Genomic DNA, 14,165 nt, shown 5'->3' with positions numbered 1-14,165 from the left:
TGGCTCTTCAAGCACAAGTATAATGCAGACGGTAATTTGAGTAGGTACAAGGCTCGACTGGTTGCTAACGGTCGCAGCCAGCAGGTTTGCATTGATTGTGATGAGACTTTTAGTCCGGTTGTCAAACCGGCTTCGATACGCACTGTCCTCAGTTTGGTTGTCTCCAGACACTGGCATATTCATCAGCTAGATGTCAAGAACGCCTTTCTCCACGGACAGCTATCAGAGACAGTTTATATGCATCAGCCTCCAGGGTTTCGGGATCCTAGATACCCGAATCATGTCTTCTTATTGCAGAAATCCTTATATAGCCTTAAACAGGTCCCCCGCGCTTGGTTTCAGCGCTTTGCAGGTTATGCTCAGAGGCTTGGCTTTCATCAAAGTCGATGTGACACCTCTCTTTTTATTTATCATCAGGTATCAGACACTGCGTATCTACTATTATATGTTGATGATATTATCTTGACTGCTTCATCCACAGGTTTACTTCAGCAGATTATTTCATCCTTACATAAGGAATTTACAATGACTGATTTGGGCCCATTGAACAACTTTCTTGGGATTCACGCCACTCGTACTGCTTCTGGTCTCTTCCTCTCACAGAAACAGTATGCCACTGAGGTTATTGAGTGGGCTGGTATGCCCACTTGTCACCCTTGCCGGACCCCGGTTGAACCGGGTGCCAAGCTTACTTATCATGGCCCTCCTGTTAAGGACCCGACTCTTTATCGGAGCCTTGCCGGAGCATTACAGTATCTCACTTTTACTAGACCAGATATTTCTTACGCAGTTCAGCAGATATGTCTCTTCATGCATGATCCTCGAGAGCAGCACATGCACGCCCTCAAACGGATCATTCGGTACATTCAAGGAACCACTGACCTTGGTCTTCAGTTATATGCATCTTCCCCCACTTCATTGGTTGCTTATTCTAATGCTGATTGGGCGGGTTGCCCCACTACTAGGCGCTCTACTTCTGGTTATTGCGTTTTTCTCGGCAACAACCTCCTCTCCTGGTCATCTAAGCGGCAGATCACGCCCTCTCGCTCCACTGCCGAAGCAGAGTATCGTGGGGTTGCAAATGCAGTTGCCGAGACTTGTTGGGTTCGTAATCTTCTTCGAGAGTTACACTGTCCTCTTACGTCTGCTACTCTTGTTTATTGCAACAATGTAAGCTCGGTCTACCTCTCTAGCAATCCAATTCAGCACCAGCGGACCAAGCACATGGAGATTGATATTCACTTTGTCCGTGACCTAGTTGCTCAGGGACAGGTGCGGGTCTTACATGTTCCGTCCAGATATCAGTTTGCCGACATCTTCACTAAAGGTCTACCGTTTGCATTGTTTGACGAGTTTAGATCCAGTTTGAGCGTCCGAAGCACTCCCGCTCCAACTGTAAGGGGATGTTAGAGATATTATTTATACACATATGTTTGGCCCATGTATCTTGTCTATTAGGCTTAGCCCGTTTATCTCTCTTAGGGTTATTGGCTATATAAGCCTCACTCTTATATGCTTCATATTCATTCAGAAATAATATTCACTACCTATGTTTAACAACTTGATGGTGTAGTAATGGTACCTAAATCTAGGAAAAGGGAAATTGTGGATATTTTGACAAGCGAAGCGTGTGATGCAACAACTAGTACAGTATTTTCAAACTTGGCTAACGTTACTACCGGTAAAGGTGAGGGTCAAAATTTTTCATTTGTGCCAATAAACTTTGTAAAAGCTTTTTGTAGGGGTAGCATGTACACGCTAGCAAGTTTCGGTTCAACGGGGGTAAGAAGATTGATAATAATACTAAGGGTGATACAAATAAAAGAGGTAATGTTAAGAAAAAAAGGTGTAAATAATGTGTCGTTTTATTACACGATTCAATCAATGATGATGAGGATGGGGATGTTCTACGCGGGAAGTCTAAAGATAATCAAACGATCGAGAATTGTAAATGGAAGCGTGTGGGTTCGGGATCGGACGGGCATTAGATGGGGAAGGTTTTTCTTTATGAATATAGGCAAGGTTGGAGAACTCGGATCTCGTAGAGATCTCGTTTGGACATTTTTGGGGAGATCTCGGCATCTTAAAAAATCTCGGGGAGATCTCGGACGTTGACTTATGTTGAATTTTTAGTTTTTTTCTAATATAAATATATAAAATAAATAAATAGATGTATATTTATATACATTTTTACAAGAAAATCTGAGATTTTACGAGAAAATTCGAGAAATGAACGACAAAATCTAATAAATCGTGGCTTTGACCAAATTTGACCCCGTTGATCGAGAAATCTCAGGAGATGGACATCTCGTCTCGACTGCCTTCCAAAAACGAGATCTCGGAGAAATCTCGGGGAGAAATAACGAGATTTACAACACTGAATGGTGGCTTGAATTCGGATGGGATCGGAAGAATCGCCTTTTTCGTTTAAGGCTAAAGTGGATGATGGCGTAGGAAACAAAAACATTGTTGTTTGATTTTGTTTGGTCATGGTTTATGTGTTCGTTTGCTTTCATGTCCTTCGTTTGTATTTTATTGTATGGTAAGTACACGGGGAGACTTGGTTTTAGTTAGCGTTTTTTTGATGCCTTGGATAAGTCTTGTTTTGTATGCTTCTTTGTTTATTGTCTCTTTGAGACTAAGATTTGTTATAAAAGTTTTTGTTTTTTTTGTAAAATGATAAAAGTTATAACTAATAATTATATTTGATTATTGATTTTCTAATAATAATAATCATCATAATAATAATAATAATAATAATAATAATAATAATAATAATAATAATAATAATAATAACTAATTAATTAATGATGATAATGACATAATAGTAATACGGAATAATGACAAAAACAAACGAGGTTCAACATGAATCTAGTGTTGTTGCCCCTGTTGAGGTGGACTTGGTGGGCTTGAAGAATTCAGTGGGCGGTCATTTTGATAAAGGCAAGGGTAAAGAGTCTTGTGGTGTTGACATGTCGGATCATACACCGTATTTGGTTCATTTGGATGAGATTGATAATGCGCTTAGTGTTGAAGGTTTTGGACCTAAGAGTAAAAAAAGGCGAATTGAAGAGGTCTTGAAGCCAGGTGCGTGTAACGGATCGACTAGTGCTCTTCTGGATAACTTGGCTAATGTTGCTACAGGTAATAGCGCCGGCAGAAAGTTTTGTATTTGTGCGGATCCGGCTTGTAAAGGTTTTTGTTTGGGTTGGCATGTTCATGCGAGCATATTTCGTAAAGATGGGGTGAGGAAAATTGGTATTAAAGGTCTGGTCAAGAGGAAAAATAAGGTTACGAAGAAGAACGCGACGGATAGTTCGTTTTGTTTACAGGATTGTAGTGATGATGATGAGGTGGGGGTTGCGATTCAAAAAACCTTCAAAAACACTCAAAAAGTTGGGGATTGTAAGTGGTCTTACGTGAGTTCGGGTTCGGGTCGAGTGTTAGAAAAGGGAGTTTTTTGACGAGTTTAGAAATGGTGGTTTGAATTCCACGAGCGACGAGATTGGAATTGAGTCGACCTTTTCGTTCAAGGCTAGTGCGGGCGTTGGCGTCGATTTTCTTTAGTTCATGGCTTGGCTCGGGTTTAGTTAGCTTTAGGTCGATTTTCGTTGGTAGAGCTAGTTTACTGTTTTCGAGCCTCGTACCTGTTTTTCCTGTTGTATCACTGTTTTCTTTTCTCTTTCCGAGACAAAGAATCGTTATAAAGTTTTCGTTTTTTTTTTGCCAAAAAAAAAAAAAGTTATACGGAATAACATATAAATACTCTTGGACTGGACTAATTAAGAATGACGTCAGCCCTGTATTTCGTTTCTTGCGGATTAAACAAAGTCCAAAATCCCATTAAAAAGCTTTTATATACAACCCTAATATCACATTAACATTCCAAATCATAACGACAACAAAAGGGAAAAAAATACAGAGGATGCGGCAGAGTAAAAGAGACAAGAGAAATACAGGATTCCAAATCATTTAACGTTTAAAGGTATACTTCACATCCCCATTTACTTCAGTTATCATAAAAAGTTGATAGCTTGAGTTAGATTGTTCATTGACCTGTTTTTATTAACCAGCCTTGCCTGTCAATGAGTTTCATAACTAATAGATTCTTGAACTAATTTAATTGATTGATTAATTGATAAATAAGAAGTAGTTGTTATGGACTTAATTACAAGTGTGCCAAGCACGTGACTACATAACTGAACATAACAGAATTAGTTAGTAGTTTGGTAGTTTAAATACTAGCATAGTCATATGTGATAGTAAGCTTATGAATTGTTATGTGTGTGTTTACACATTTCTCTCCCTCTTTCTTGTAATCTTGAACTATCTTTTGATAATATCAACATAGTTCATTTCGATTCAATCTTCAAGACCAATTCTTCCTTCGACGTCTTCAAATTGTTTCGAGAGCTTCTCCGATTCGTATGAATCCAGGAAGTTCATAACAGTAGTCTTACATAGAAGTTCAAAAGTACACACACATTTTGCAACACCTTATCAATTAATTTGGAGAGACATTGAAAGGGCAACTTATTATAATGTGTGGCTAAAAGAAAACAAAGAAATAGTTTTACAAAAGGTTTGTAATATATACCATCGTTTATGATTTTTTTGGGGAAGTGTGGGGGTTTGGAACTTGAGAGTTAAAAACATTTATCTAGCATAGATATATTGTTAACATAGTTATTGGCCAAGTTGTTGAGTTTTTTTGTCATTGTTTTCTTTGTTGATACTTTATATTATTTGGCAAATATATATTTAGCATTACTTATTTTGTTCCTCATAACCAAAAGTTTGTGGAATTTTTATTGTTCAAGATGTAGCTTAAATTGATAGTGTTGTCTATATTGTTTATTTCTATTTAGCATGTTATGATTATATTATTAACTTTCAGCTTCGGGACCTGAAAAAAAAAGAATGAATGTAGATAGCGATAGACTAAGTAGCTTGTCAGACGATCTCATCCACAGAATTCTATCTTATAATGACACCAAAGATGCTATTAGAACTAGTATTTTGTCATCTAGATGGAAGAATTCTTGGAAGTCAATCCCACATCTCGATTTATCTAGTAGAAATCACGAATCATTACCGAAATTCTATAAGTGTGTTAAACATGTTCTGTCTTCCCGCAATAATGAAATAGAATTGGTTTCTATGAAACTTCAACTTGGTTATCTTGAAGAATTTAGTGAAGTGTATGTCACAAAGATTATGAAATATGCGTTTTCGCACGATGTTCAAAAGTTAACTATTATAGGTAGGTTCGGTCTGTTCGGAAATCATATCAAACTACCACATTCTTCTTTTATTTCCGAGTCTCTCAAAGATCTCACTCTGACTAGATCTTTTCGCCCCATTAAGATAACATCATCTTGGGACATACTAGCTTTAACATCATTGCATCTTGATAATGTCATCATCGACGATGACAATTATGGAAATTTGGATGAGCCTGTTGTTCTTTTTTCTAAGTGCCCAAACTTGAAGAATCTTACCTTAACTAATTGCGACATATATGATTGGAATGGTTTCACCATTTTCCATTCTCAACTTTCTAATCTCACACTTGAAAATGGACAATTGTCATCTGTTAATGTGGTTGCACCTCACCTGAAGGCCCTCACCGTTGTAAATTGCACAGGGCGTCTTATTATTTCTACACCCGAATTATCCTCCTTGAAGTATGATATTCGAGATCATTTAGAGTTTTCTTCAGATGGTTTTTCTTCTTTGGAAAAAGCAAATTTCTATATTTTTGATCCAGATAAGAAAGATGCTCCTGAAATTATTGATGTGCTTCAACAATTCTGCAACGTCAAATATCTTACGCTTGGATTGGAAATTGTAGAGGTATTTTTTTTTTTAAAGGCAAACTCACACACCCACCTAATACTAACACGAATATATACACCACGAATTGTCCTAAGCAGGATTCGAACCCTCAACCTCAAGGTTGTAAGGGTGACCTCGATATCGCCAAGCCATTGGCTCTTTGGTAGGTATTTGTTCTTTAATGTTTATTACAACAACATCTATCAGCACTCTATTTTAAACAGAGTTTAAAAAAGGACTGCCAGGACTCATTCTTTTTCGAATGGTGCAGTTGGCTTCAAATTATATTGTAGTTTAGATGAAATAACACTCCAATTATAACATTATGTTTTTTCTTTCTTGTGTTCATATATCATTATATTTTTCAGGTTCTTGCATCATGTGTGCAGCTAGTTTCACATCTACCTTCTCCATTTGCTAACTTAATGAGTTTCAAGATTTATCCAGCAAACTTGCACTTCTCAGGTTCCGAACGCAGGAGTAAATGTTCCCGTATGAAAGATGGAGGAAAGAACATAAACATGCCTACCGAAGTTAAAAACTATTTACTAGATGGTTCTCCATGTGCCACTGTCACGATATTCTCACGCGAGGTAGTTTCATCATGAATATTTTTCTTTTATATCCAAACTATCATTTACTTGTTTCTCTAATTTGTTATCTAATTTAAACTATTGCATGCAATCGGCATAGGAATTTGAACCATGTTCTTTCTTGCATCTATGGGATGTAGCCTCTTGCTTTAAAATTGTGAATTTGCTGGTCTATTTTGGGATTGTATGATGATAAATGAAGAATCTTATAAAGTTCTTAATAAAATGTATGATATCATGCAGGAGTTGCAAGAATTGGAGAATGCGAAATCAGCAGAAGAATATATGGCGGAGTTGCAAAAGCTGCTAGAGGAGCAGAAAATTAAATTTGAGACCAATAGAACTCATACAGACGAGAGTAAAGCACCAATGGAGCGCCACATTGAAAATATAAATGATCAAGGTGACACACAGAATGATGTGAAAGAGCAACTTGTGAAAGAGGAAATTTCACATGTCAACAAATGTTGGTATGATCTGTTTGAGCAGATTAAAAAAGGGGGCTTAAAGATTAATCGAATATTATCAATGTTGCGTATGATTGAAGACTTACTGGAAAACCTTCCAGCATCAAAGAAGGATGGGATTCAAGCACGTTTTTATAGCTTACGTGCAGAGGCTTATAGTGTTATCACTTTAATAACCAGAAGCAAGATGGCGTTAGGGTCAGCCTTCATGAACTCATTGCAAAATTTAAGTTTCTAATTTACGTATGCTCATACTTCTTGTTGTTGGAATGTTTGTTATTCTGACAACAACATATTATTCGTTTTGTTTATTATTGAAAACAAGGTGGAAATATTTTTTATGTTATCATATCGCATATTAGATGTTCATCTTTTTAAAGCATAATTGAAATATATGTAACTGCCTAGAGTTATAATCAACATATATACTTGATGGTGATGATGATGATAGTCTTGACGCCGACTGAGCTTCTATCAAACCTTTTTTTTTGGTATATTATTATAGATTCACATTTGGGTAACATTTTGTTAGGATATTAGGACCCAAACAACGCTAGTAATTCTACAAGACTACTAGCCGAGTAGTGATTCTATCAAGATCACTCAAACCCACTTAATGAACGAAAGATAATAAATGCGAAAATGTAAGAACGACACAAGATATAACGTGGTTATATGCAATTGGTGTGATTGTTTTAGTCCACGGACCAACTAGAGAGTGTTTATTACTGAGAATCTGTATGTGGTATGTTACAATTGCATACAATGAGTTCTATATATAGGAGAAAACAAGAACACCATGACAACTAGCTAGAAATCTTCATCATGACAAGTAATCATCTTGTTTACCAACTAGCCATGCTTTCCACCTTGTAATGGCATGATCACAGCCCTAATTTTAGGTGTAAAGTGATTAACTTTGCACCTAAAGTGAAAGGAGGCCAAAGCATGCTCGGATGTAAAGGTTGCAAACTGCCAAATTTAGGAATGTACCTTCATCATCTCCAATTTAGGAATGTACCTTTCTCGTTTTGTATAAATGTCTCCATAATCTAACAGCGGACAACAAGCAACTCAACATAGAGGGCATTGGAGATGTTGTTTTCACCGGTAGTTAAAATGACTACTATCCGTTTGGCACTTTCTATGGTTGCATCCGAAGACTTACATCTTGAGCAACTAGATGTAAAAACTGCATTCTTACATGGTGATCTTGTTGAAGAGATCTACATGAGGCAACCCGAGGGCTTTGAGGTAAAGGGTAAAGAGAAGTGGGTTTGTAAGCTAAAGAAAAGTTTGTATGGGTTGAAGCAAGCACCTCGGCAATGGTACTTGAAGTTTGACGAGTTTATGAAGAAGATTGGTTTCTTAAGATGTGAAGCGGATCACTGTTGCTACTTGAAGAAATTCAAGTCTTCTTACATAATCTTATTGTTGTATGTTGATGACATGTTACTTGCAGGTTCAAACTTGTCCGAAATTAACAAGTTGAAGGGATTACTTTCCCGAGAATTCGAGATGAAAGATCTTGGCGGTGCTAGGCAAATACTTGGCATGAGTATTGTGCGTGATCGTTTGAAGGGTACTCTATACTTGTCTCAATCCAAATATATTGAGAAAGTAGTAGAGAGGTTCAACATGGAAGATTCAAAGGCTCGTTCTATGCCTTTGGGAAGCACCTTAAAGTTATCGAAAAGTCAATCACCAAAGATGGAAAGAGACAAGAAGGATATGGAAAAGGTTCCATATGCATCGGCCGTGGGTAGTATTATGTATGCCATGGTTTGTACAAGACCCGATATTGCTCAAGCAGTGGGAGTTGTAAGTCGTTATATGTGTAATCCGGGAAAAGAGCATTGGGAAGCGGTCAAATGGTTGCTTCGTTATTTGAAAGGTACTTCTAATATGGGATTGTGTTTCTCCAAAAACAATCTCATACTTAGAGGTTATGCGGATGCTAATTTGGGTGGATGTGATGATTCGGGGAAAAGCACTACGGGTTATGTTTTCACGATGGGGAAGACGGCGATTAGTTGGTTATCTCGATTGCAAAAGAGTGTTGCTTTGTCAACCACCGAAGCCGAATACATGGCTCTTGCGGAAGCTTCTAAAGAGCTAGTGTGGTTGAAGAACTTCTTAGGTGAGTTGGGTAAAAGACAAGACTATTGCGTCTTGTATTGTGATAATCAAAGTGCGGTTCATCTTGGGAAGAATCCAGTGTTTCATAATCGAACGAAACACATCAAGATAAAGTATCATTTTATTCGACAACATATAAATGATGGCACTTTATTCTTGGAGAAAATCCTTGGTACGAAGAATCCTGCCGATATGTTTACTAAGGTGGTTACGACGGAGAAATTGAGGTTTTGCATTACCTCAATTGGTCTTCTCATGTATTGATGAGAGAAGACCCCAGCTAGAGATGTGAATGGTGTTACAAGTTTAACAAGTAGTATTGAAGACCTTTTATCGAAAGTCTACTCATCCGAAGAATGTGTTGAGCGTGCGTGTCCCAAATGGTATTTGGCGGTAATCGAAGGTGGTTTAATGTTTTTGGTTAATTCATTGATATAATTGGAGTTTTGTTCAAAGTCTCCAAGTGGGAGATTTGTTAGATTATGGAGACATTTATACAAAACGAGAAAAAAAAAAACTGTTCCAACACTTGCACGGATTTTGCAGATTTCGGGAAGCGTGAAGCAGTCAAATGCGGCGCATCTTGACATGGATGCGGCGCATTCATAGAGCAAAATCGTCCGAGAGTTATTGATGCGGAGCATTGAGCTGATATGGCGCATCAGGGGTCAGATGCGGCGCATCACCATCTCGATGCGGCGCATCGAGTGCTGGTACATGAATTTGGAACGTGGAATTGAAGGGATGCGGCGCATCACCTCTCAGATGTGGCGCATCGCCTCTCTGTCAGCAATTTGGCAAGTTGCAACCTTTACATCCGAGCATGCTTTGGCCTCCTTTCACTTTAGGTGCAAAGTTAATCACTTTACACCTAAAATTAGGGCTGTGATCATGCCATTACAAGGTGGAAAGCATGGCTAGTTGGTAAACAAGATGATTACTTGTCATGATGAAGATTCCTAGCTAGTTGTCATGGTGTTCTTGTTTTTTCCTATATATAGAACTCATTGTATGCAATTGTAACATACCACATACAGATTCTCAGTAATAAACACTCTCTAGTTGGTCCGTGGACTAAAGCAATCACACCGATTGCATATAACCACGTTATATCTTGCGTCGTTCTTACATTTTCGCATTTATTATCTTTCGTTCATTAAGTGGGTTTGAGTAATCTTGATAGAATCACTACTCGGCTAGTAGTCTTGTAGAATTACTAGCGTTGTTTGGGTCCTAATATCCTAACAAAATGTTACCCAAATGTGAATCTATAATAATATACCAAAAAAAAAGGTTTGATAGAAGCTCAGTCGGCGTCAAGACTATCATCATCATCACCATCACCATCACCATCAAGTATATATGTTGATTATAACTCTAGGCAGTTACATATATTTCAATTATGCTTTAAAAAGATGAACATCTAATATGCGATATGATAACATAAAAAATATTTCCACCTTGTTTTCAATAATAAACAAAACGAATAATATGTCGTTGTCAGAATAACAAACATTCCAACAACAAGAAGTATGAGCATACGTAAATTAGAAACTTAAATTTTGCAATGAGTTCATGAAGGCTGACCCTAACGCCATCTTGCTTCTGGTTATTAAAGTGATAACACTATAAGCCTCTGCACGTAAGCTATAAAAACGTGCTTGAATCCCATCCTTCTTTGATGCTGGAAGGTTTTCCAGTAAGTCTTCAATCATACGCAACATTGATAATATTCGATTAATCTTTAAGCCCCCTTTTTTAATCTGCTCAAACAGATCATACCAACATTTGTTGACATGTGAAATTTCCTCTTTCACAAGTTGCTCTTTCACATCATTCTGTGTGTCACCTTGATCATTTATATTTTCAATGTGGCGCTCCATTGGTGCTTTACTCTCGTCTGTATGAGTTCTATTGGTCTCAAATTTAATTTTCTGCTCCTCTAGCAGCTTTTGCAACTCCGCCATATATTCTTCTGCTGATTTCGCATTCTCCAATTCTTGCAACTCCTGCATGATATCATACATTTTATTAAGAACTTTATAAGATTCTTCATTTATCATCATAAAATCCCAAAATAGACCAGCAAATTCACAATTTTAAAGCAAGAGGCTACATCCCATAGATGCAAGAAAGAACATGGTTCAAATTCCTATGCCGATTGCATGCAATAGTTTAAATTAAATAACAAATTAGATAAACAAGTAAATGATAGTTTGGATATAAAAGAAAAATATTCATGATGAAACTACCTCGCGTGAGAATATCGTGACAGTGGCACATGGAGAACCATCTAGTAAATAGTTTTTAACTTCGGTAGGCATGTTTATGTTCTTTCCTCCATCTTTCATACGGGAACATTTACTCCTGCGTTCGGAACCTGAGAAGTGCAAGTTTGCTGGATAAATCTTGAAACTCGTTAAGTTAGCAAATGGAGAAGGTAGATGTGAAACTAGCTGCACACATGATGCAAGAACCTGAAAAATATAAATATATATGAACACAAGAAAGAAAAAACATAATGTTATAATTGGAGTGTTATTTCATCTAAACTACAATATAATTTGAAGCCAACTGCACCATTCGAAAAAGAATGAGTCCTGGTACAGTCCTTTTTTAAACTCTGTTTAAAATAGAGTGCTGATAGATGTTGTTGTAATAAACATTAAGAACAAATACCTACCAAAGAGCCAATGGCTTGGCGATATCGAGGTCACCCTTACAACCTTGAGGTTGAGGGTTCGAGTCCTGCTTAGGACAATTCGTGGTGTATATATTCGTGTTAGTATTAGGTGGGTATGTGAGTTTGCCTTTAAAAAAAAAATACCTCTACAATTTCCAATCCAAGCGTAAGATATTTGACGTTGCAGAATTGTTGAAGCACATCAATAATTTCAGGAGCATCTTTCTTATCTGGATCAAAAATATAGAAATTTGCTTTTTCCAAAGAAGAAAAACCATCTGAAGATAACTCTAAATGATCTCGAATTTCATACTTCAAGGAGGATAATTCGGGTGTAGAAATAATAAGACGCCCTGTGCAATTTACAATGGTGAGGGCCTTCAGGTGAGGTGCAATCACACTAACAGATGACAATTGTCCATTTTCAAGTGTGAGATTAGAAAGTTGAGAATGGAAAATGGTGAAACCATTCCAATCATATATGTCGCAATTAGTTAAGGTAAGATTCTTCAAGTTTGGGCACTTAGAAAAAAGAACAACAGGCTCATCCGGATTTCCGTAATTGTCATCGTCGATGATGACATTATCAAGATGCAATGATGTTAAAGCTAGTATGTCCCAAGATGATGTTATCTTAATGGAACGAAAAGATCCAGTCAGAGTGAGATCTTTGAGAGACTCGGAAATAATAGAAGAATGTGGTAGTTTGATATGATTTCCGAACAGACCGAACCTACTTATAATAGTTAACTTTTGAACATTGTGCGAAAACGCATATTTCATAATCTTTGTGACATACACTTCACTAAATTCTCCAAGATAACCAAGTTGAAGTTTCATAGAAACCAATTCTATTTCATTATTGCGGGAAGACAGAACATGTTTAACACACTTAGAGAATTTCGGTAATGATTCGTGATTTCTACTAGATAAATCGAGATGTGGGATTGACTTCCAAGTATTCTTCCATCTAGATGACAAAATACTAGTTCTAATAGCATCTTTGGTGTCATTATAAGATAGAATTATGTGGATGAGATCGTCTGACAAGCTACTTAGTCTATCGCTATCTATGTTCATTCTCTTTTTCAGGTCCCGAACCTGCAAGTTAATAATATAATCATAACATACTAAATAGAAATAAACAATATAGACAACACTATCGATTTAAGCTACATCTTCAACAATAAAAATTCTACAAACTTTTGGTTATGAGGAACAAAATAAGTAATGCTAAATATATATTTGCCAAATAATATAAAGTATCAACAAAGAAAACAATGACAAAAAAACTCAACTTGGCCAATAACTATGTTAACAATATATCTATGCTAGATAAATGTTTTTAACTCTCAAGTTCCAAACCCCCACACTTCCCCAAAAAAATCATAAACGATAGTATATATTACAAACCTTTTGTAAAACTATTTCTTTGTTTTCTTTTAGCCACACATTATAATAATAAGTTGCCCTTTCAATGTCTCTCCAAATAAGGTGTTGCAAAATGTGTGTGTACTTTTGAACTTCTATGTAAGACTACTGTTATGCACTTCCTGGATTCATACGAATTGGAGAAGCTCTCGAAACAATTTGAAGACGTCGAAGGAAGAATTGGTCTTGAAGATTGAATCGAAATGAACTATGTTGATATTATCAAAAGATAGTTCAAGATTACAAGAGAGAGGGAGAGAAATGTGTAAACACACACATAACAATTCATAAGCTAACTATCACATATGACTATGCTAGTATTTAAACTACCAAACTACTAACTAATTCTGTTATGTTCAGTTATGTAGTCACGTGCTTGGCACACTTGTAATTAAGTCCATAACAACTACTTCTTATTTATCAATTAATCAATCAATTAAATTAGTTCAAGAATCTATTAGTTATGAAACTCATTGACGGGCAAGGCTGGTTAATAAAAACAGGTCAATGAACAATCTAACTCAAGCTATCAACTTTTTATGATAACTGAAGTAAATAGGGATGTGAAGTATACCTTCAAACGTTAAATGATTTGGAATCCTGTATTTCTCTAGTCTCTTTTACTCTGCCGCCTGCTCTGTATTTTTTTCCCTTTTGTTGTCGTTATGATTTGGAATGTTAATGTGATATTAGGGTTGTATATATGAACCTACTCATTGATAAAAGCTTTTTAATGGGATTTTGGACTTTGTTTAATCCGCAAGAAACAAAATACAGGGCAGACGTCATTCTTAATTAGTGCAGTCCAAGAGTATTTATATGTTATTCCGTATTACTTTGGTTTTTTTTTTTTTTTTTTTGGCAAAAAAACGAAAACTTTATAACGATTCTTTGTCTCGGAAAGAGAAAAGAAAACAGTGATACAACAGGAAAAACACGTACGAGGCTCGAAAACAGTAAACTAGCTCTACCAACGAAAATAGACCTAAAGCTAACTAAACCCGAGCCAAGCCA

The sequence above is a fragment of the Rutidosis leptorrhynchoides genome, chromosome 7 (assembly GCF_046630445.1).
Source record: "Rutidosis leptorrhynchoides isolate AG116_Rl617_1_P2 chromosome 7, CSIRO_AGI_Rlap_v1, whole genome shotgun sequence".
In the NCBI taxonomy this organism is placed as follows: Eukaryota; Viridiplantae; Streptophyta; class Magnoliopsida; order Asterales; family Asteraceae; genus Rutidosis; species Rutidosis leptorrhynchoides.
This window is presented reverse-complemented; position numbering follows the sequence as displayed.